Source organism: Acomys russatus, chromosome 12 (assembly GCF_903995435.1).
Source record: "Acomys russatus chromosome 12, mAcoRus1.1, whole genome shotgun sequence".
Classification (NCBI taxonomy): Eukaryota; Metazoa; Chordata; class Mammalia; order Rodentia; family Muridae; genus Acomys; species Acomys russatus.
Genome location: NC_067148.1, coordinates 50,510,757 through 50,537,080, shown reverse-complemented (window position 1 = coordinate 50,537,080; position 26,324 = coordinate 50,510,757).

Here is a 26,324-nt window from a genome sequence, read left to right as displayed (position 1 = left end):
TTGAGCCTGTGTAAAGAGACCTGGTGAATGTCTCCTCACAGGCTCATGCCTTGAGAGTCTCACTAGAAGCTGTGCACCTACCACCTGGAAAAGTTTAATTTTTCTATCTAAAAGTCTCAGACGCTAGACTACAGCTACAAAGTCTCTGTTATGGGCATAATCTGGTAACTATGTATTCAGACCTAGAATGTGCCTAAAGTACTCATGTGGCTCCAAGCTCTCTTTCAGAGTTCATTTATTAGCACCCAAGGGAACTTTCTTCCCCATATCTTTCTATTACAATATCCTATACCACAGATCAACTAATTCTGATGAATATTGGACCATACCCTGATTCTTAGGGGTCTTTTCAGGAACCTTATTTCCTGTATAATTTAAAGGAGATTATATCTCAGGAAGGTAGATAGTGGTATTTTTCAGATTCATGACTTTAAAAGATTAGAACAAACAAACATCACACCATAAGCATTAATAAGATACAAGAAGCCTAAAAGTAAATATAACATCTTCAAAAGAAAACGTTTCCCCTCAAATAGGTCTTAACTTTAAGCAAATGTATGAGGCCAAAGGATGACAACAAATGAAAATAGTGATCTGATAGAAACTGGGTGAATTATAACAGGATGTTTTTAATCAACCCAAGGAGACAAAATCAGCATACAGGATATGAATGAGAAATTCACCAAGGAGAGACGTTATAACAAGCAAGTAACCAGGAACTAGCAAATCCCAAAGTGCAATCACTTAATTGAAAACAAAACAAAAACAAACAAACAAACAAGCAAACAAACAAACAAAAACAGAAGGGAGAGGTTTTACAACAGATTAAATTAAGAAGTTAGAATTTCTGGTGCTTGAAGGCCAAACCAGTATTTAATACAGTCAGACAAATTAAACAACATTGAAGGAAGGAAGGGAAAAAGGAACAAAGGAAGGAAGGAAAGAAAGAAGAAAGGAAGGAAGGAAAGGAAGGAAAGAAAGGAGAAATGAAGAAAAGAAGGAAGGAAGGAAAGAAAGAAGAAAGGAAGGAAGGAAGGAAGGAAGGAGAGACAGAAAGTGACAGGAATAAAACAATGGAACTAAAATTTTTAAAATGAACATAGGTGATACTTACATGGCATAGTCAAGCTACCAAATACACACACAAAATGTAATTCCAGAAAGTAAACATGAGAAGAGCCTTGAAGCCTACCTCACAAAGCATCGGTATAAAACTTCTGTAATCTTTAGAGATATAAACAGCTAACTATGAAGCCTAAAGGTCCCAGGCTTGTGCTTTGTTGTTGTTTGTTGGATTGTTGGATTGTTGTTGTTGTTGTTTCAATCTGGAGCCATAGCTTAGTGGGCAAAGTGCTCACCATGCAATCTGAGGAACAGGTTTCTGATTCCCCTCCGAGTGTGTAAAAACTGGTAATCCATGACCTGTAATTGCATTGGATGGTGGGATGACTCATCATGGAAGGGAGAGACAGAGAATTCCAGCTACACAATAGCTAGCCTGACTAGCCCCCAAATATTCCAGGTTATTGTTTAGCCAATTAGTATATTCAAGAAAAATAAAAATCTTTATGCCTAAGATACTTGAATCTCCAATTATTTTTCAGGAATAGTCACCGCAGCCAAAATATGGACCAAGCAAAATGGCCTCCTGTAGGTTAATGGATTATGATTTTGTATCATGTTTATAAATCCTACTCATCCACGATGAGAATGAAATCTTGTCATTTTTTCAGCAAAATGCATCAAATGGAGAAAATAGTTTTGAATGCAGCAGAACAAGCACAATGGCACAGTTGGCTTATTCTTTGATTATTAAAGAAATAAATTGAGTGTTTAAAAGTATGCGATGAAAGAGTAGTCACAAGACACTGGGAGGGAAAAGTACTGAAAGTCAAGAATCAAATTAAGAGGGACTAAAGGTGGTGCTATGAGGAGGAGCTGAGGGAAGGTTGTCATGAGAAGACGAGAGGGTGAGAAAGACTAAGGTGCAGTTCGTGGGAGTATGGAAACATTGCAATAAAACATTATTAATTTGTAAGCTTGAGAGTTGTTCATAATTTTATTTTTCAAAAAGGCAAAATTAGTAAGGAAATAATATCTTTCAGGGAAAATGAGAATTTTAGAAAGCCTTGATTAAAGTGTGAATACTCATATAATTTTCTACTGGACCACTCACTGCTGTTATTAGTTAACGTGGTTCCTGTGATTTATCAATATTGGAAGACTTACACAAGTCAGGGATCCAGTATTTTGCAAATATCCAACAAGTGAGTTTATGAAATCAGAGCTTACGTGTATATGAAATATAAGAAAAAATAAAAGAATATACAGTTTAACATAACAAAATTTAAAATGCTACTTTCTTAAAATTATAGATTAAGATTCTATAGATACCTATCTCTAATCTAGGATACAGTTTTCTATTATATTACATTATCATAACTTTTATTATTAAATTTAGTGTTGTGTATTATGTAGCCTACAGTTTAATATTCTGTATCAGAATGCTGTATGTTCCCAACTGAGAGATGTACTTACTTGAAGTTGAATTTCCTAGAAGGTAAATCATTAGATCAAATGATATCTTAAAAATTCTGCAGATGCTACAGATTATTAAGTCTTTCATAAGCCATACTTTAGTGGGTTGTGACAGCTTTTTACAATGGGAAGACTCAGTGGATTTTGTAATAATTGAAAGTAGATATGAAGTTATAAATTTGTTAAGGTGTGATTTTTTTTTTTGAAAACACAGAGGAACAAATTTACCATGTTGTTGAATACTACAGCATGAGGACAGAACATATGAATGAATGGACATTAATGCAATGGTGTGCACAAATAATAATTAAGCACCTACTATGTGCAGGTATGTTCAGGATGAATAAAACCTTAGGCAATATTTTTAAGTAGTTTATGAAGTTTTCAGGATCATGAAGTAGGAAGCAACAAATGCTGTAACTCCAAAAAGAATCAGATGTTTGTTGTATACTGCTAGTTTATTAAAAGATCTATTTTCATAGGAAAAGCAAAAGAAAATAATAACTAAATTTCAAGAACACACAGGAGAAAAATGGCCAAAACTATATAAGGCCTTTATTTTTTTAATTTCTTGCTTGGATTGTCTGATTGGTTTCTTATCTTTTTCATAACCTGAATGTATCAGAAGCCCATTTAATTTCTGAGTTATAAGAACATTATGCTTAAAACAGTGTAACCTAATTGTACTCCATATCTTTCCCTCTGCCATTTTTTGACATTGTCTTCTGGGCACGGGCCCTTGTAATCATTTAGAGAACTGTACAGCTTATGCTAACGAAAACAATGGAAACAGATATCCTTGTCTTCCTAGTGAAATTATTAATTCATCCTTTATGTTGATATAATCAAGAGAAAATTGGGTGTATAATGTATGGAAAGGAAAATAAACATTTCCAGTTCATGAAAGTAAAAACTGAACCAAACAAATGTAATAGAAAAATATATAATTTAGTAGACAAGTGCGTAGCGTAGAAAGAATTGGGAAGATTTCCTGACCGAGAAATAGAAGAATTCCCTAACCAGTCTCTTACGGGGTCGAAGATGAGATAGTTTAGTTTTACAGTTAAGCTTAGTTGTTTAGGGTTTAAGATGTTTTTAGGTCTAGATAGATGTTTTAAGTTGATAATGATGAAATATGATAGATATTGATTTACAGTCAGAATTCTGGACTCACCAAGATAGGAAAGATGTTTTCTTCAAGGCTGCCAAATACAAATAGCAAAACACTATGAATGTAACTTATATATGATTCCTGATTGTTTGGTGGTTCTTCGCTACAGGCAGTTTATTGTATATATGTGTAATAATATAAATATATATGTAAAAATATTTAATAAAAATTATAAAATAAAGAATGTGAATAGAGGGGGCAACAGAAGATGAAAGCCTTTGTTTAACATTCATTTTAGAAAATAATTTCTTTCTTCAGCAACTGGAAGTTTTTATCATTCTAAACTTTCACTTGTTTGGTTAGAGTTATACCAAGGTATTGTATATTATTTATGGATATTGTGAAGGGCATAGTTTCCTTAATTTCTTTCTCAGCTTGTTTAGCATTCGTATACAGGAGGGCTACTGATGTTTATTAATCACTCTCATATCCGGCCACTTTGTTGAAGGTGTTTATCAGCTGTAGGAGTTTTCTTGTGGAATTTTGGGGGTCACTTATGTACACTGTCATATCATCTGTCTGTTGTGATATTTCGACTTTCTCCTTTCCTATGTGCATCCTCTTATCTCCTTTTGTTGTCTTACTGCTCTGGCTAGAACTTCAGTCCTATATTGAAGAGATGTGCAGAGAGAGGGCAGCTTGTCTAGTCCCTGGTTTTAGTGGAATTTCTTTGAGTTTCTCTCCATTTAATTTGATGTTGGCTATTGGCTTGCTGTATAATACCTCTATTATGTTTAGGTATGTACCTTGTATCCTTGATCTGTCCAAGACTTTAAACATCAATGGGTGTGGATTTTGTCAAATCCTTTTTTGTCATCTAGGCGATGATCATATGTTTTTTTTTTTCTTTCAGTTTGTTTATATGGTAGATTACACGGATTGATTTCCATATATTTTTAAAGTACTAGTTTAGAGGATGACTCCCATTGTAGCAAACTCCCATTGAGGGAATATAGAGCATGAAGTACAGTCAGTGATGATTAAAATAATACATACCGTCTTTAGGGATCAAGATAGAACAATTTCAAGAAATGTCCCTTCATATTAGAGAACAATTAAATGTCCAATGTAAATGGGGCTAAGCAGCTGTGAACTACTCTACAAGAGAACTAAAGGTTTTAACAAAAAAAAAAAATGCTTTCACATCAAATGCTAAAAATGTGCACAATACCTTATGTACTAGATGGAGAGGGGTTTTCATGTACATAAATTGCACAGTGTTAATACCAAGTTTGTTCATTAGCCTCAAGTAACATTTGCTTTCCCATGCTCAGGGTTACTCAACTGCTGCGGTCTCCCCCTCCCCCTTATGCCTGCTCCCCTTCTACAGCTTCCCCCTTTTTAATCCACCCCCTTCCCCTTCTTCTACTTCTTTTCTTCTCAAGCGGGGTGTTGTTTTCAGATTAGATCTTCTTTTTATTTTTTAATTTTTTATTCCCTGGATACATTTCCTTGCACAGTTACCAACAATGTAACATTATCTAAAAACCAGTAAAGGAAATGTTCTTATTCTCTTCTGATACCACGTCCATATTCTGCTTAAATATCACATAAATAATGCCGAATACTAGCTACAAATCCCAATCCAGTACACACAGGGAACTCGAAACACAGACAGGTAAAGCTTTAAATTTATCAGTCTCCCAGAAGCTACAGAGATTCATCCCTCCTGAGCTTGCAGCAGTTGGGAACTTGTAGCCATCACTGCAGGGTGCTATTTACAGCACTGTGCTGCTGTCAGTACAACTTTTAATGGACAAGAACTCAGGGAAGTTGAGTTTTGTCCTAAGAAACTACCCTTTCAACAAGTCTGTCCAATTATTATAGGGTAACCATTCCATGGCATCATTCTGTTCATTTTGCTATTCTGTGATACAAATATTTGACATATACATTTGTTTTACAGTCAGACAACAGATGAACTAAGTCACGTTAAATAAATATAAATATAAGAAACTTTCACTCACTTGTTTTTCTTAAAGAATATCAAGGAGTGCAAAGTTTCTATTTTTCATTCTAATGTAGACCAAGTATTAATCTAAAACACATTTTAAAAAATTCTAACTATATTGCTTTCTAGATATATCCATATTTTTGTTTATATTATATCTTAATCCTACTTAAGCCCCTTGTTATAACATTCATGCATGTTTTTGATTATATCTTAAATACCTTCACAGAGAAGTTCATGAATTTGAAGCGAGGAAAGAGTATATAAAAGAGGATTTAGAGGGATGAAAGGGTAGGGAGAAATTATGTGATTAGATTATAATTAAAAGATTAAAAAATATAAAATTATTCATGAATGATACTCTGCTTTTGGTATCTCATTATATTGAAATTTCATGATAGTGGCATGAAATTAGTTCAGGTTCAGAACTAAGGACATAAATATAAAGTATCATTTCCAGAAGAACAAAACAGGGTAATATATGAGAAAAAGTCCTTTTACATTGATAGAAGGGTAAGTTAATGAGGAAAATAACTTTTTAAGAAATGTTCAACTTCTTAAACATTTCTTAAAACTGGATTGCAGATGTAAAGCTGTGTAAAATAATAGTTATTGCCTCAACAATTATAAACTGTCATAGCAACTCCAAGAATGACAGCAATAGTGTTTTTAGAGAACACAAAAATTTTTATTGAAAATCATTATGCCCACTATATTATAATTCATGACATAGTCCTAAAAAGAAAAAGACATATTATAAATATGGTAATTAGTTCTTATTAATTCCTATAGTTATAAAAATTTCAATAATAATTTTATTTTTATTTTTTATAATTTGGCAGTGATTCTTTTAATTATTTGGAACACTAGATAGATAAGATTTTCCAAAAAAAAAAAAAAAAAAAAAAAAAAATGTGCAGAAGTGTAAGAAGTTTAAGTTTGCCTGAGCAGATACTCAGTCACAATGTAAAGTTCCAGAACTTTGTGTGACAGACAAAACCATTTGACAAAAGTAACCATTCACTATAGCAAAACAAAAACAAAAACAAAAAACAAAAAACAAAAAACATCATAAAAGAACAAACAGACTTCATATAACTCATGACCTTTGCAGGAAAGAATTGAATGAGGCAAATACAAAATGGGAACCTTTAAAATGTAACAATCAAAATTATGAAATGAGAATGAAGTTACATTTGATATTTATTAATACCATACACAACCCACGTGTCCCTTTTCTCACTCATTACAGGATAGCGTTCTACATATTTGCAGCAGTGTAGATGAGCAGATAAGACTTCATTATCACTGTATTTAAGTAGTGAGGAAATAATGGAAAACAGCTGGTCATTAGAGAAGGGTCGAAATACAGTTACTGATACCATGAGCTTCTGTACAGATAAGATGTAATATAAACAGGTTAATATGAGTCAGCATAGAACTGTATTCTTAAGTAATGTAATGGAAGTTGAATACTGTTATAAATTCCGGGTATTTTAGAAATAACATTTGTGTAAACCAGAAAATATTTTGTGCATACACACTTTCCAGGAAAATATATATATATAATGAAATAGATGGAAATGATAAAATCCAAGTTTAATAAACTGATTGATATTGTTTGGTAGGAAGGAAATGAAATGTCCGCAGGTAGACTGGCTTTCTCTGCGTTGTATGTAACTGCACTGGGGACACAGGTCTCGTGCAGGATTTTTTAGTTTTCACAAGAATAAGTGGTGCCTGAAAGATGGATGACTCGGTAAATAAAAGCTCCTGTCATGTCAATCTCAAAAGCTGTGACAGAGGAGAGAACAGGCTCCTGAAAGCTGACTTCCTACTTGCACACAAGGAACATGGTACAGATAGACCACACACACACACCTCACACATAACACACATCACACATGTAATACGCACACATATGTAGAAGGTTAAATGATAGGAGATAAATCTATACCTGGCACCAGCACTTAGCCTGGCCAGGAAAGAGGAGACCAGGAGGTATTGTGAGTCCTCATTAGGTAAAAGAGGCTTTTACGGCTAGAAGTGAGGATAGTGCAGGGGTTGGAAAATCGAATAAGCTGAAGAGAGGGCTGCAATTTATAAGAGGCTCTGAGAGAATAGAACAAAACTGGCAACGTGTCCTTGGTTATTAAAGCAACTGAGCCTCTGAGGTCTGGTGTCTGCCAGGACCATTACTGAGAGTTGCCATGTGTTCATCAGCTGTGGACAAGGAACTGCATAAATAATCATTTGTTAATAGCAGGTACATTCTCAAGTTACAATAAAGCATTGAGGAAAGCAGCATTTCGTTTTCTTATTGCTCAATTAAAAAAACATAGATACTTTTAAAGGATGTATAAAATTCGAGAGTACGACATTTCCTAGTCAAGATGTGATATCAAGTGTATTGTTCAATGCAAGAAGAATTATTACTTCAGTTTTATCAAACACACCAAAAAATTGTTACAAAGGAAGCCCATGTACTTAGAGTTGGTTACATAAATGTTAAATATTACATAGACTTAGAAGTGTAGGAAACTGGAAGGCAGTGGACTAAGGGGCCTTTGAAAGGTGAACACAGAGTTGGGTAATGTAGAGTCCAGCTGCTACCAGAGAAGGAGCAGCCTTGGAAGGCTTCAGGCATGAGCTTTTCAGCTCTCGACGGTCTAATCCATTAGGACTTCACTTCTTGGCAAGGTGAGAACAGAAAATACTTTACTGTGCCACTACAAGCAAAGTTTAAGTAATTATACCTCAAAGCCTTTCCAAAAAGGATCTCTCCTTTCTAGACCTTGAAACTGTGTGTTGGAGAAAGCTTCCTGGTGTGCTATTTCTCAATTTCCGTGTTCTCTTTGGCTCAAGGTCTGTTTTTGCACTGCCTTTTTCTTATTTTGATAGATCGGAGTTGGTTTCTCTTCTTGAGCAACAGATTTCTCTGCAATTATTGCAGGTGGCTGAGAGGATTTGGGGCTGTCTCCAGATCCCTAGACTTTAATACATTCGTGGTTCCACTCCCCGTTCCCCACAGCTGCCTTATCACTGATGTGGTTACTTTATCTTCAGCCTTCACGAAATCTGTTAGTCGTTTGTCTGGAGTCCAGTTTCACTCTCAGTAATGTAAGAAAACAGAAGCCCAGAAAATAGACTGATGAAAAGAAATACTGTTTGTCATTTTCTTTTCCAAGTTACCTTAGGGCGTGGCCTTTGTATCCTGGTTTTGTATATTATTCAAAAATTAATCTTCTCTTTTTTTTTTTGGGTCAAACCATAGTGTGGAAATGAATTTTCCACTTATCTGAACTGTTTTCATGTTTAATTTCTCCATATTCATTTCTTCTAGGAAACGATTTTCAAGTGATCTGATGGAAATTTGGTTAAGTCTAGTTATTTCAGATTACCAAATGGTTATCACAAAAAGACACATAAATTAATAGCTAATTGATAGCTGTTCAATTCATAAGCAGCAAAATAAAACTCGTGACTTGGAAGCTTTAATTATTTTAATGAATTGTTCTTGTAAATGAGCTTATGGTAATGATATAGTCTGTAGTCTGTAGTCACATAGTCTGTAAACCATTGATTTGTGAATTAACTTTTTCAAATTCACTTCAAAAATGGAGCAAGCTAGTAAAGTGAAAACTTCCTAAAATACACGAAGGTGATTCTAATGAAGTATTTTATTAATGGGGAGATCAAGTCCCAATTGGCCTTGAATACAGGGACTGGGTGGCATTCAATTGAGTCATTGGTCACGGGGAGGTGCACACATGTGTGTGTGTGTGTGTTTGTGTGTGTGTGTGTGTGTGTGTGTTTATGTGTGTGTGTTTTTCTTAAACAGCCCAGGCTGTTGCCAAGCCTATAGATTGCTCTCCACAAACTGACAGTGGGGCCCCATCATTAAGACAACACCTACACAGCTCACTGAACATGGACAAGTCACGCTGGTGCCTACATTAAACCTTCACTCCTACATCCTAGTGTCTTTTGTGAAGAAAGGTACATTATAGGCTGCCCAAAGAAAAGGGTAAACACCCTACCAGCCACACATCCTTTGGCTTATCTGCCTGCAAGATATGCTAAGGCACTGCTGGCACAGAACTTGTGTGAGTAGTTAACCAATGTCTGCTTTGACTTCAGGATGGCTCCATGATATGACACCCATACCCAACATTGATTGGATGACCAAGAACCATAGATTATGTAGCCCAGAGACCCAGGGTAAAAGCAAACACTACTAGTCTTAAAAAAGTATCAATGAAATGACTCAGAATTATGTTCTGCTATATACTTATAGAGCCTTGCTTTATTAAGTCTTCACATTAAATGCTTCCTCCTGCAGCAGACAGGAACAGATTCAGAGAATTACAGCTAGACATTACACCCAGAGAGACTCCTTGAAACAAACCACTTGATAAGGGGATGTCTCCATCAAATACCTTCCCTCGGAGAGGGTGAAGAGTATAAGAGACAGAGGGGATGTAAGACACTAGGAAAACAAAACCCTCCAAATCAATTGAGCAAGGCTAATAGAAATTTACGGAGACTGAAGAAATAAACACAATGCCTACTTGGATCTACCCCAGATTATCACCATATATTTTATAGCTGTTAACTTAGTATTTTTATGGGACTCCTGAGCCTGTGAAAGATTGGTTCTCTGATTCTTCTGCCTGCCACTGAGGTTCTTTCCCTTCGTTTGGGCTCTCTGGTCCTGCCTCTATGCTATGGGCTTTGTTTTTTATCTCATTATATTTGATTATGTCATGTGTGTTTGTTATACCCTAGAAATCTGTGGTTTTCTAATGACAGAGTGAAAGGGAGTGTGGGGAGGAGAGTTGTATGGGGGAGGGGGAAGAACTTTGGGAATGAAGGAAGGGGAAACTGTAAACATCATATATTGTATGAGAAAATAATCTATTATCAATTAGACATAAAATAAACAAATAAAAAATGGACCAACTTGTAAAGAACAGGTATTCAGAATAATTTAAATTAACCATAATAAAAATGATTCAAAGTTGTCTAGCTAGATGTTTCTGTTATTCTTGTATCATATCTAATCATTCTATGTAACTCTGGGCAATGGCACTTTCAGGTCATATTATCTTCAGGTGTTGCTACTGCTGCCATGTGATAACTTGTGTTCAGTTCACAGATTCCTGCATCTAGTCTGTCTTTTATTCCTCTCTCTACACATGTTGATTATATTTCAAAGGCAATTATTTAGCAGCAGCCTAAACTGTCACTATAAGGAGAAGCTATTAGCTGTCCCATTGCAGTATGTATATTATCACAATCGAAACTATAAACATAAGAAATATGTGGGTTTTGGTTTTTGTTTGTTTGTTTTTGTGTTTTTTTCAAGACAGGGTTTCTCTGTGTAGCCTTAGCAATCCTGGGCTCACTTTGTAGATCAAGCTGGCCACAAACTCCCAGCGATCTGTTTGCTTCTACCTCCATGAGTGTTGGGTCACCATGCCTGGCTGAAAATATGGTATTTCAATGAAAAGTTCTCCTTAGAATTTATTTTGTTTTTCTTAAATTAGCATTTTTTTCTTTTATGAATGTGTGTATTGATGTACTTAATAGAATGATGCTATTTAAATACGGAGGCAACGCAGTATTGTAGACGGACTTCGTTTAAGATGGGGAATAGTTAATGTTAATATGTATTTATTTATGAAAACTTCCCATATGCAAGTTATTGCCATTACCATACGTTACACGGTTCCTCCTTCAGATGTTTGTGTTTATTGTTTTCCCTTGGTGTAATGTAGAATTGGTTAGTAGGTAGACTTGCAGGCACACGCATGAGAGATTACCTATGTTGAGGCTTGGCTGTCTGAGAATGTCTACAAGGAATTATCTTGGTTGGAGAAATGGATGCGGAAAGGCCCATCTTGGCTGTGGATTGGTCCACTCTCCCAGCAAAGATCATGGACTGCTTTAAGTGGAGAGGGGGAAATAAGCTCTGACATTTATCTTTTTCCGCTAATTGGTTGGAGACATAATGTGAACAGTTATCTCAAGCTACCAACACTTATTTCCCAACCATGGGGTAACCTCAAGCTCTGAGTCAAGATAAACCCTTCCCTAAGTTTCTTTTTGTCAAAGTATTTTTTTCGTAGCACCCGAATAATAACTAATATGTTTCTCAATTTTGTGAAGCGTGTATACAGAGTTAACAGTTTATTTCTTTCATTGATAGGTATCTCTTCACGAGAATAAGAATAAAAAATGTAGATAGTTAAGGATACTTTCTAAATAATATATGCAGTGAGAGTAAATATATTTACACATAAGAGAATGAAGGATGGTGTCTTATATTTTCTGTAGAGATGAAAATGTAAACTGATATTTTCTATCAGAATAACTTTCAATTTAGATAAAATTTATATTCAGAGTGCTAACATAAACATATGCACATTTTCTGTTAATATTACAACATATTGTAAATCTGTAATCAAGTGCATTTAGGATCATATGGAAAACGATTCATTCTGATGTTTGCTAACTCTAAGTGCTAAATGTTATTTTAAAAGATAACTGGTTTAAGCATACATATTGAAACATTAAACAAGGGGAAATCAAATCACTAAGGTAGAATGTCTTCACTAAGTCATATTGTCTAAACTTATCACGTATATAAATGTTGACAGAGGGAAGAAGAAGCCGCACACGCTAAGAAGTGGTAAGACGGCTCATTGGCAAAAAAGCTGGACAACAAGCCTGATGGCCTGAGCTGATCTCCAGGATTCTCACCGTAGAAGTAAAGAACTATCTCCCACAAGTTCCCCTCTGACACCCACACATGTCCACTGACACTTGAGCACACACAGCAATGTAATTAAAAAAAAAAAAAAAAAAAAAAAAGATAGAAAGAAAAGCGAAGCAAGACATGAACCAAAGAAAAAGAACTAAAACTGGTGAGATGATTTGATGAAAGGTTTGTTAACAATATAAAGAAATATTAGAATGGGTGGTGAAAATGGGAGAATATTCACTTTCTCACCTACAGCTGCTGTAGCCAAGGAGCCTTTGGGAAAGATGACCCCACCACTCAAAAAATAAAAAAATGACCTTTGCTGCTTTTGTCTTTCTGGAAATTGGTTAACACTCTGTAAGTCATTTGCTTTTGTTGAGCTGAAGAGTGACTGGGTGCTACTGACTCTTTGGTTGTGTCAGAGATGTCAGAATAAGGTATTTAGAAAATTCTCAACTGTGTGAAAGCTAAACTGGACATGGAGGAAAGTGTTTTAAGGGATGGAAGTAATTAATAAGCTACAAGACAATAGAAAATCTGTAACACTGAAGGACAAGTTATGTATGTGTATGGTGTGTGAGCCATATTTGAAGAGAAGCACATGTGGCAGACAATTGGGTCAGTGCTAGTGATAATACAGGGTACAGAACACTGGGCCATCAAAATAAAGACTGTGATGAGGATGGGCTGGGGAGGAGGAGGCAGGACTAGCAGAGAGAATAAAACAAAGAATGCTCTTGGGAAGCACTGTCTTGCCTGGTCTCTGGCGTATATGATGGAGTTGGATTTGAAGACTTAACTCTTTTATTATACTTCAGAAATCTAAAGAGATCTCTTAAATATCTCTCAATAAAATTGGAGTAGAACATACATTATAAGGTATTCAAAGAATGTATGAAAGTTGTTTATGAAGATAAGTGTGATGAACCCAGATATTCTGGCAAAATAAATCAAACAATATTATATTTGGGTGTATATGATTTTTAAACACCACATATATTATTTCAAGTGCAACAAATACAATGACTACACACACACACACACACACACACACACACACACACACACACACACACAAAGCTTTTACAATTGGGAATATATTTGATTCAGTAATTCTTCTAAGCTAAGGTAAAAAACACTCATGATTTTACAAAAAGTTTTGTTAGCTTATTCCTAACAGTAGCAAAATTTGGGAGTGGAGGAAGTCATCTCAAGAAAGTGTTTAAGTAAGAAGTTTTTAGACGAAATATCATAAATAGGCAGAAAAGAATAATATGTAGGCATTGACATTTTAGTGGAGAAAAGTATTTATTAGTGATAAACTATAACACAACTAAATAGCTGTGAAATATCTACTCTGACACTCATATTCACAAATGTTATCCGCAGACCTAAATGACAGAACTGTATTACCAAAAGATCAGGACACAACAAAGGTTGCATGACAGTAAGGTGATAGCCCAAAACGAAACAGCCATATAATATTGTTTTCATGACATGAAGTTGTTTCATGTGGTAACCCTTCATTGTGGTATAAAGAGATTCAGAGCATAAACAGATAATTTATAAAAAAGTATTTTATTTTTCTGTGATTTTTCCTATGATGTAGAGACTTTTCAGTTCTGTGATCCTAAAACTCTTCCATTTTACCCCAAAATCTTTTACAAGACTTTAAAAAAAATTCTGGTCAGTTAAATGACAAGTCTTTTTTGCATTTAAGAAAATGTAGTCAGCTATTTTGTAGAATCTGCTTAAAAAATTACAAACCAAGAGAAGCATAGCTACTCTAAGAAAACAAAATTTTGGAATAAAATTTTCCAAGGTGGCCGTAAGAATCCTTGGTGACCACAGAAAGAGAACTTACAGATACTTTACTAACTGTGTAAGGAAAATGTCTGTGGAGATGTGGATTGCAAGTAAATCTTGGCCCAGGCTTGCATGTGATATACATACAAGCAAAACACTTGTACACACAAAATAAAATAGACAATTTTTCTAAAAAGTTTTTTAAATGAAGTTAAAATGACTATATCAAAGATGGAATGTTTCATATATGCGGTCACGGTATCAAAATGTGTGAACCTTTGCCTGAAATAAGGTAGGGGATCACTGTTGCAGAAATAGATAGGGTGGGAGACCAGAAAGCTGCGAGCTGGAGCCACCGTTGCTGCTGTGTCCTTGCACGCACAACTTCAGGAGCTCAGTATACATCCAGAGCTATCAGGGCTGGAGGAAAGAGGGGTGTGTGTGGTCTGTGGCTGTTTCAGGAACTTCACACAACCTTCTCTTATTTCTGCTACCAGAGTGACAACTTAATCTTTCAGGACAGGTGTGGACTGGAGTTTTCTACCTTCTATTTACCTTCAATATAAACTCTCTATTTCCTAAGCCAAACTTTGTGAAAGTTAGCTAGTTAGGGTGTAAGTGGCAGGTGAGAAGTGGCTTCAGACATTCAATTAGCAGCCATACACAGTGCCATGAGGGCAAATAGGAAATGAAAAAATCACTGTACAGTGCATGCTAACTTCATTTCCCCAAATCATATTTAAGTTTTTATTAATATTTAATAATGTCCTTTAAATATATGGACTTAGGTTTTGCTTATTAAAGCTTTCATCATTTTGTTTTCTATAATTAGTATTATCATAATACATTGTGTTGGTATAATAGCATTTTGAATTAATATAATATATCAAGCATCTTCCTTAAAAATACATAAAATGTTTCTATTTAAACCTGCATCATTCTGTGAATTTATTTGTATTTTGTGAGATAAATGTATAGTTATCCTCCAGTTTTGCTCATTTACCATTTCGCTAGTCATAACCTGTTTTAGCACAGCTTATCAGTTGTGTATTCTTTCTCCAGAAACAATAAATGCCAGTCATTTTGTAAATTGATGCTTCAGTGAAATTTTTCTGATGTTTTTTTGGTCGTGATTAGAGTTGGGTCATGGGCTATTCACAGGGGGCACCACAGAGAAGAAGTGGCTCGCTCATCACATCATGTCAAGAGTCTGTCCCGCCATCGAGACTCACCATGATTGCTCTAAGCTTGATTGCCCTGACAAAGCAGTGTTTACCAGTCTCTGCTCTGTGAGGTTCTGACTCCCTCTCCTTCCCACTCTCTACTCTCTGTAACCACAAAGAGTGTAATGGGTGGGTGGGAGGTAGTAGTTTAGCTTCCAGTTATTTTTTTGATAGTATTTCAGCTACATTAATCATGTGAAATGTAAGATTTCTCCTTTACATTCATTTACATGTTTATAAATTGAATATGATGACAGGTTTTATTTTATAAACTTATATTTTGTGTAGTTTATTACTTGAATTATTATAATTTTGGTAGTGGTTATTTTATAAGAAATCTTTTTCCAAGGGATCTAATTATATTCACTCTATGAAGGTTTTTAAACTCAAGGATGGTCTCCAAAACCTTGGATCATTGATTAATTAATCAAATCTTTTATGAGTAATGCCCTGAGTGCATGTTAAATGCTGCATTTTAAAAATTAAAGCATACCTTATTAAATGTTTATTATAATCTTGATAACAATTATCTAAGAACAATAATTTCTCCTTTTATAAATACATATAGAATGTGTTTTATCATTTTATATTTTAGTGTTCATTCTCTTTTCATTGAATTCACTTAAATTTGCATATTTTCAATATCAACTACAAACAATGCTACTATTAAACTTTTCTTAAAGTTCTTTAGTGCAGCTTACATTTTTCTTTATCTTTACTTTGCATTCCCATACTAATTTTAATCTTTCTTTAAGATGTATTTTATAGTTGATGGAGTCATCTGTCAACTTTATAATTGACTATATTATATTGCTTACAAAAATAAAACTTTACTAACCTCTCATTTAAAATTATTTGAATAAGTAATCACAATGCTACATAAACTAGCTTGAAACTCATTCTAATGCTTGTTTTATACTTAAAGTTTCTTGGAAGTAAAAACACTTAAACACAGAGCAGTTAATGTGATAGTGATATTCATTTAATTCTACCTTAGAATCTTACTAACAGAACAACAAATAAAAGATGATTCTGATTTAATATTAGAATCATTTCTGTTCATGGCAAAGTTGGGATTCATGCCATGCTGAGCCCTTAAAATATAATTCATATATATGTTTGCAATATATCACATAGAAAACAGAAATATCAAAATTCCATATCATCCTATTCTGAGTTAATTAATACAAGAAACTTTATCATAGCTATTTAATCCTAAACTGCGAATTAGTATTCATTGGGAGTTTTCTAATGAAAAAGCACATTTCATTTCATTTTTTAATCAGCATTTGAAGATCTGTGCTACTCTCAACCTTGGTCAGAGCAGCTAACTTTTGAAATGGGACTTGTAATCAGTCAAAGTGCTGAGGATAAATGACTTGAGTACTCAGGTATGGCTGGATGAACTATATTAATCTCCTTCCATGCAAGGCTCAAGAAACTTGAAGAGGGGGTGAAATAATATAAGAGTCTGTAAAAAAATTTTTTTAAAATCCAGCAACATGGCTTTTCTGGAAAGGGATCACATCCAAGGACTTTCTAGGTCTATGTAATCCAGATGGAATACAGATATAATTAGGATTAAAATGCGATCTGACTAGAATACAGACATGACCTTAGTATAGGCGTTTAATCCCAAACAGTGGAGGTAACATTAATTTATAGAAGGAAGCAGCAATGTTTGAAAGTGACATCTAATGAGTATCAGAAAAAGTGATGAATCAGAAGAAGATTTGACAGAATGAGTCAGAGACAGAATATGCCCAACTCTCATGAGAACAAGACAGGAAAAGAGAGGCTACTTAAGAGCATTGGGGAGAAAGGAGGTTTTGTTTGTTTATTTTGATTTGTGTTTTTAACTGGGATTTGCTTACTTGGACAGTTTTACAGAGCCATGTTGCAGAGAGACCAAGATAGACACAGGCGCAGACAGGACAAGCCTTTTAATGAGGAGCCAGAATATTAAAACACATTGCCAGAATTAGTTTGAGGCCAGGCAGAGCAACTCAGTCAAACACTAAGAGAAGCCAATTTGAGTAAGGCAGCTTGGAGAGGAGTTTAGGCTGCAATAGCTGAGTTAAAAAACGAGACAGGAAGAGTTGAGGAAGAGCTAGAAAGACTTGGCAGTGGCTCCCATGTAATCCCCGCATCTGAGGAAATAAAAACGGCACTTACAAGAGCAAGCATATGTAGAAAAGAGATGTGAAATACTGACTTCTGGCCATGACATGGCTGTTCTACAACTGATGTGGCAGCTGTGGTTATCTGAAATAAAAACTCCAGCGCGGACAGGGAGAAGTCTCCAAAGCCCCACCCTATTGGAGGAGTTACTGCCCCACCCTATTGGAGGAGTTACTGATGGTTGGCTGTTGTTGAAGGAGGGTCAATCTCTTTGGGGATTTGGCTGTTGGGAAGTCACTAAAGCCTCAATGCTTAATCACACACTCCTGGGCATGTGAGCAGCACTAAATGAACTCAAAATGTTATTAATAACAAAAATAACCAAGGGAAAAGGTAAAAAAATCTACGAGAAAACGATATGGTAGATACAGCAAGAGTTGGAGAGATGTAGTCAGGGATGAATATACTTGATATGAGTTGTGCAAATTCTTTCAAGTATAAATAAAATGTTATTACAGATAAAAACAGAAAGTTTATTCTGATAAAAATTAAATACCATATCCGTGTAATGGTTGGACTAACTAGCTGTGATTTAATAGGAATGCAAGCCTATGCTTTCAAAAGGTAAATTTGCTGAAAGATAATGATTTTACTAATACACAGCTTCATACAGAGACAACACATTTTAATTAGAAGTCTTATCATCTACTAGATGTACTTTTATATCCATTTAAAATAAATGTGAAATGTCTTTACTTGACATTGCACTAAATGTGTATATTTGTAAATATTCAACAATGGTAACTTGACTTTTGTCTTGGTGTAAACTTTGAGTTTAGGTTTTAGTTTCTTTTTCTCAGAACAAGGACAATTAAAGGCAAGATGATCTCAGAGGCCATTATGGGAGATTGTTTCTTTCACAAAGTTTTAGTTCATGGTGTTTATAAAATGAAGAAAAAGGCTATCACAGAATCACATTTTAATGAAAGGGCACAAGCTATTACTGACTTTGTCATATTATTGAATGCTGACCCTGGGTTTGACATTGCCAATTGTCAGAGAAAAATAGCCAATAATATCATGCTATGTTTGTTAGCAGTGTTGGCTCTTGGAGAAAGATTTGAAATGGCAATAAATTGGCAGACATAATTAGTTTTTTTAAAATTTTTTATGAAAAATCTAAATGCCATGTTTTATTATACTTCTAAATCTGATCCTTGAATAAACTTAAACATTCATATAATAATAATAATAATAATAATAATAATAATAATAATAATAATAATAATTTCTACTTATCTTGATCTAAAGGTTATTCTAAAACATTTTGTATATTGTGTCACTTTTTAATAGAAAAAATTGCAAATGACCATTTACACAAATTTCAAGAACCATGCATTGGCAATTTGACCTCCAAAGTGATATTAGTAAGAAGATTGGAATTTTAGTGGTCATAATTTATAATTTCACATTCATAAATAGGATTAAGACCCTTAAAATGGCATACTTGATAACAAGTTTACCCTTCTTCTATATGAGAATCAAACTAGAATGCTGTCACTTACCTTTAAATATGTCAGTGCCATATTCTCATACTTCTTTCCTTTCTTATCTATGAAAATCCAGTTTATATTTTTATTTATAAGATGCTTATTTAGTTTTATCATTACCAAAAGGACTAAGATCTTGTAATGTTATCAATCAGCTTTTAAAAAGATTCTACAATTTTGTACACTTAAAAAATATCTTGAAAAAAAAATCGGAGACTTAGAGAATATGGCATTTTGAAATATTTTCATTATATTAAAGATTCATTCACAATAAAACAGATTAACTCCTAGCAACACCCAGGCTACCTCAAAGAGGATGATGAGCATCAAAGACCCTCCTTATAGAGATGGCTTCAAATGTGGCAAACAAGCTACTGGGAAAAATGTCCTTGTTTCTACCACAGAGAGAATTCTGCTTAAAAAAGGGCAAGCTTGGATGGAAGCAGAGTCAAGCTTTCCAAGACAGGATAAGCAACTCCTCAATAGGTCTTGCCTCACAAATATGTCTGTCAGATAGATTGGGCCAGGAGGCTGAAGAAGATGCTCCAATGTTATAGAGAGTTTTAGGTGAATGCTCAGGTAGCAAACTGTCTTTGTCATTTTCTTATTTGAGAAGCTGCTAGCATGCACCGCCTGTATACCCAGGTAATTAATTTTATTCCTTGTCAAGTCTCTGATGGGGTTGAAGACCAAATAGTTTAGTTTTACAATTAAGCTTAGTTGTTTAGGGATTAAGATGTTTTTAGGTCTAGATAGATGTTTTAAGTTGATAATGATGAGATACGATAGATGTTGATTTTCATTCAGAATTTTAGACTCACCTAGATAGGAAAGCTGCCAAATACAAGTAGCCAAAGCACTAAGAATGTAACATTTATATATTCCTGATTGTTTTATGCTTCTTTTTGTTTTAGGTAGTTTATTATACATACATATACATGTGTGTGTGTGTAATAATATAAATGTATATGTTAAAATTTTACAAATTTAAAAATTAAAAAAAAGTACAAGCTCTTGGGGCTATGGAGATGGCTGAGTGTCTAAATGCCTTGTTGCCCAAGCATGCAGACCTGTGTTCAGTTCTTTAACCCAAACACGAATCTGGGTGCACAGACACATACATGTCACTTCGGTGCTGGACAGCAAGGAAGGCAGAAGCATGCGGTCACTGGTTCTTTCTGAACCACCAACCTATCTGGACAATTGAATGAGACTCAGGTTTAGTGAGAGACTGTTTCAAAAGGAAGGTTGAGAGAGAAAGTTGAAGGGAGCCAGTATTGACTTCTGGCCTCCACGTAAGTCTCTACTAGCAAGATTTCATTTATGTACACATGTATACACACTTTTTGGACTCAGACACACACACACACACACACACACACACACACACACACACACACACACACACACACACTATCCAAACTCATTCAACATTTTCCCCTCTTTTTTTCTCATTCTACTTTTAACAATTCTGAAGTACAAAACTTGATACGTGTAAGATGAGATCTGTTTCTTTACCATTATACTTGTTCCATTTGCCAATAGTTTCATTTGCCTTTTAAAAAAATTTTTTTTATCAATTTATTCTTGTTACATCTCAATGTTTAGCCCATCCCTTGTGTCCTCCCATTCTTCCCTCCCTCCCATTTTCCCATTATTCCCCTCCCCTATGACTGTTCCTGAGGGGGATTACCTCCCCCTGTATATGCTCATAGGGTATCAAGTCTCTTCTTGGTAGCCTGCTGTCCTTCCTCTGAGTGCTACCAGGTCTCCCCCTCCAGGGGACATGGGCAAATGTGAGGCACCATAGTACGTGAGAAAGTCATATCCCACTCTCCACTCAACTGTGAAGAATGTTCTGACCATTGCCTAGATCTGGGTAGGGGTTTAAAATTTACCACCTGTATTGTCCTTGGCTGGTGCCTTAGTTTGAGCGGGACCCCTGGGCCCAAATCTGCCTATCATAATGTTCTACTTGTAGGTTTCTAGGACCCTATGGATCCTTCTACTTTGCTATTCTCCCATGCTTCTCTCATCTAGAGTCCCAATAGGATGTCCTCCCCTCTGTCTCATTTGCCAATAGTTTCATTGCTCCTACCAAACTAACTGGAGACATTTTGGTCTGAAGCTAATTTACAACTGGGATCCCTCCACAGGAAGCCTCAAGTAGCTTAGTCATGGAGTGAAGATACGAGTAACAAAAGCAGTGTGGTCATAAACAAAGAACTGAGAGGCTTTTCATCATGAGTAAGAAGAATTTATTTATTTTTAATTATTGTTGATTGTTCTTTCACAGTTGCAATTGTCCTATTTTCCTTTTATCAAACAAACAAACAAACAAAAAAACCCTCAGACAGCATGCCAGCATATTCCAATTGAAGTCCCATTTTGGATATTTAAATCTTTTAAAGTTTTCATATGTCATGAAATATAGTATTGTGCTTTTTGTAAACTTTTAACATTAAAAAAACAGTATTAGCTTACAAGGTGTAGATAAATATGAAGCTGACTTCATTAGCTTGCACAGCCACTTGTTCCGTTGTGTACTGACCATTGATTAAAGAATGCACCTTTTCTACAACCCCAAATAAACATGTAACTGATCAAATAACACTAAAGAGCACCATGTCCTTCAAGGCTTACCATGAACTGCTTCTGCGCAAGTGCCACTTACTGATGTCACACAATGTGCCTGTGTTTCCAAGGAAAGATGGCTTGAACATGCAGATGAAGGCACATGATTCTACTAAAGGAACAACAGCCTTGCCTCTAGAACTCCAAGAATGATATGGATGTCTTACCTTTATTTTTCTATTGAAAGGTATTTTTCCTCAAGAGTCAACATTACCTTTCTATATTTAAAGGTCACAAGTCATTTACAGAAGGATCAAGGTAAATAAATCAGATTCTTAGTGTAAAGAACATACGATGTTAGTTCAAGATGAGGCCACACCTGCCCTGCCTAATAAGGACATTGAGCAGAGGTTTGGGAGAAAGCCCTTTATTTAATTTAAGGTTTTCACGTTACAATTATTTTAAAATACTATAATTTAACAGTTTGTTGGGTATAGTTGAAATTAGAAATTAATCACAAAAATAAGATATTTAGGAGTAATGATGACCAGTCTAATAGACTCTGAAATTAAGAGTGCATAGTTAGAATTATAAAGGTTACTAGAAAAATAAAGGGCATATTAAAGCAGAATATTGAATACAGAAGAAAGCAACAGGTACTGATGCAGAATTTATTTTGTATAACTTGAAAAGTTTCAGAGCCGCATGATATATTGATACTAAGGATGGTGAAACTGTCCAATAATAGAGGACAATGCTGTCTTCTTGAAAATACCAAACTATCCATAAATTTAAAATGAAAATTGCTCATTTGTTTTTGGCAGTTCTAAAAGAGACAATGTATGAAGCAAGTCTAGATATCATGTTGCTGTCTTCATCTTATCTCAAATTTAGGCCTTCAAAAGTGCACTATAAATAGCTATATTCATTCGGCCTTGCAAAATACAAATTAAATTGTAATTTTATAGTCTCATTTATAGATATATCTTAGTTAACATGTACTCAGGACTTATAGTTTATAACTTATTTTATTTAAATAGTGTATTTTAAATGCACAAAGATATTGATTATAACCAAGACCTCAAGTCAGGTTTAAGTGGATAGGATGAAATTGCCTATGGAAATGTTTGAGGCGGGTGTTAGTTTTCATGACAATTTGTGGTTGGGTAGTTCAGAATGTCTTCTTTGTTATTCTTCTTACATTTACAAAATGCTAAGTTAGAAGAAGGGGCTTTGGTCTTGGGAATGTTTATAGTAAGTATAAAGCCTTAGAGTAAATATTTTTGTCATTCTGAAGTTTTTCTAAGACCTTGCATATAGCTACTACAAAAAAAAAAAAAAAAAAAAAAAAAAAAAAAAAAGATGGCTTCCGTCTTTTGAAGACACAGTGCATACACGACTTCCTTCATTTGGGTACTTGTTTTGTCAGATTCCCTCACAAAAGAACTCTGGCTTGCAAGATGTGACACTATAGATATCTGAACTGCCTGTCAGTGAACAAAGATTGGGAGATTAGAATTTTTCTGTTCTGTTCTGCTTTTGTCTCTACAAACTTGAAGACCCTTAAAAGTAAACCACAGACCTCTGGAAAAGTAATTCTATGACCAGGTGGTCTGATGTTTCTCCTTCATTTCATGGGCAACCCATTCAATATTTTTAATTCATGAGGTTATTTTACCATTAAATGTCTATCCTATTCACTTTTAAATGTATCAACCATTCATTTGTGTAACTTCAGAATTTAAAGAAAGAGTAAGCCCAATTTTCCTTTAGTCATATTAATGATTAGACTTCTGATATATTAATAGCTGTTTTATCCACATTTGTAAATTATATTATACATTGTATGTATTCTACTTTTAATAGTTTGATATTACAGAATAAGCAATTTATTGAGTCATAAAAGCTCCTATAAATAATTTTTTAAATATCCAATCTTATAAGAGTGTATAATTTATTGGTGATTTGCTATATCTACATACCAGTATCTTAAATATATAACATTTAGGATTAATAGCGTTGATGGTAATACAAAACATGATATATTCTGCAATAAATGAAAACCTTTTACAATTTAAATTATTATGACCTTAGAAGAAGAGCATGCTGGAATTGGTTTAATAACCTATTGGCTTTTGGTTGAAAGTTTTACTGTTTTTTCTTGATTTACCCATGCCTGTAAGATAGCAGTTGCATCTCACACTTTATATCAACATCCAGGGATGAATACCTTGACAAAGTGAGAACCGCCCACCAACTATTTTCTCCTTGAAAAGGATAAGTGTGTTCTTTTGTTTTTATTTTTGAAATATGTGGTCTATTTTCAGTGTTAGATTTTTTTCTCTCTGCCAATGTCAATTGTTTGAACACTTCTCTTGATGGGTTCTCTCATGCTTTTCTTCTTCACTGGCCTCTTTCTCAGAGCCATGGACATTTGCAAAACTTCTTTCTCGCAATAGAAATTTAGTTCTCTTTGATCCCATGTAACATGATTCTCTCACTGACTCTTCCTTTGAGGTTTGCCCACTGTGGCTTTGCTGTATTCTCCACAAAATTGTAAGTTCCCTTGTCAAAACAACCTTTATACATCAATTGCAATTTGTATTTTCCCTCCTTTTCTCTATTCAGCTTTGGTATTTATTTACTTTTTTTATTTGAAGCATTTTTAAATTTAAATATATTTGATCATATTTTTCCCCTCCTGCAGCTTCTTCCAGATCCTCTACCCATCCCTACCCACTCAATTTTAAGTTCTTTCTCAACAACAAAATAAACAACAGCCCAATACAATAACAAAACATAACACACACACAAAAAAGAAAGAAAGCAATACCCCACCCCAGAAAAAAAACCCACAAAATTGTAACCAAATCAAGCACACACACACACACACACACACACACACACACACACACACACACACACACACTGTGGAGTGTATTATATGTTGGTCAACTACTTCTGAATATTAGGCCTGTTATGGAGTGGTTGATATACCTACTGTTACCCCATTGAAGAAAACTGTTTTTCCCTCCTCCAACAGGTAGAAACTATAGAACAATTATTAACATTTAGCCAAGCGGTTGGTTTTTTTCTTTCATTTGTTCATTCATTCATTCATTTTTAATTATAACAAAACAAAATATAGTAAAAGAAAAACTATCACATTAAGTTTATACAGGACAAGTCAAAATAAGTAAAAGAGCCTAAGAGAATGCACAGGAGTCAGAGACCTACTCATTCTCACCCTCAGCAATGCCATAAAAACACTAAACTGGAGGTCATCATGTATACACAGAGCAGAAAACTTGATGCAGACCTATGCAGGCTTTGCTCCTGTTGGTTTAGAGAGCCTTGTTTTTGTTGTGTCTTCCATCCCTTAGGGTCTTACATTCTTTCCCCTTTCTCCTCTGCTGAGTTCCCTGAGAGCTAAGGGGAGGAACTTGATGGAGACTTCCCAAATAGGGGTGAGTGTTCCAGGTCTCTCACTCTCTATGTAATGTCTATCTATGAAAGTAACTTTTATCCTCCTGGCTCAATTGTTGTCTAGGAGGCTTCCGGCCTCCTTTTGCTAATTTAGGCCTAGTCCTGGAAGCTTCTAGCCTTTGTACAATTTACATAGGTCTAGAATGTTTCGGCCTCTGAGAATTACTGCTTAATAAACTCACCCTTACTTGTTCTTTCTGAGCTCTGTGATGGCTTGTTCAACTCAGCTGTTCCTGCTCAAACCCTCTTCTCTCAGTTGATTTATTTAACCTGGCTTCTCTCTCTCTCTGGGTGCTCTATTGCTGTGCTGTCCTCAAACTAATTATGCAATCTGCTCTAATCTTCTGGCTTCTTCTCATTTTCTGGCTCATTCTGTCTTTATCTGAGTTTTCTCTCTGCAACTCCTCTGTTTATTAGTGTCCTGGTAAAAATCCTCCTCTCTCTGTAAGGCTGCCTCTTAAGCAGCTTCCTTTTTTTTTCTGTCAGAGTTGGGTGTATCCTATTCTGTCAAATTTCTGACTCATTGGCTTTTCTCTCATCCAATAGACATCACTTTCAAATAGGTTGGTTCATCCTACAAAATAGCTTGACCTTCATTTGGGATTAAATGTACGTACCACCACATCTGGACCTAAGCTTTTCTTTACCACATACTTGGTCTATATCGGGCTGGCCTTGAACTCAGATCTGCTTGCCTCTGTCTCCAGTATAAAGGCATGTTTTGTAGATCGCACAGACTTATGCTGTCTTTGGATGATCTCTTACCAGCCGTGTCACATAGACCTAGAAAGTCTTTGGATGTGATCTCTTGCCCGAGCAGCCATGTCCTGAATGAATACTCCTCTACATCTATATGTGGATCTTTGTGTTTGTTCCCATCTGCTGCAGGAGGAAGCTTTTCTCATTATGGCAAAACAATACTCAATTACGTAAATGTAATTAATTTTCTTTATTCATTCATCTATGGAGAGCCATGTAGGTCGTTTCCAATGCCTGGCTCTTATGACTAGAGTAGCAATGAACTTGGTTGAGGAGTTGTCTCAGGTATGATGCAGCAACTTTTAAGTACATGCTCAAAAGAAGTATAGCTGGGTTTGAGGTAGATCCGTGCCCATCTTCCTGAGGAACTGCCACTCTA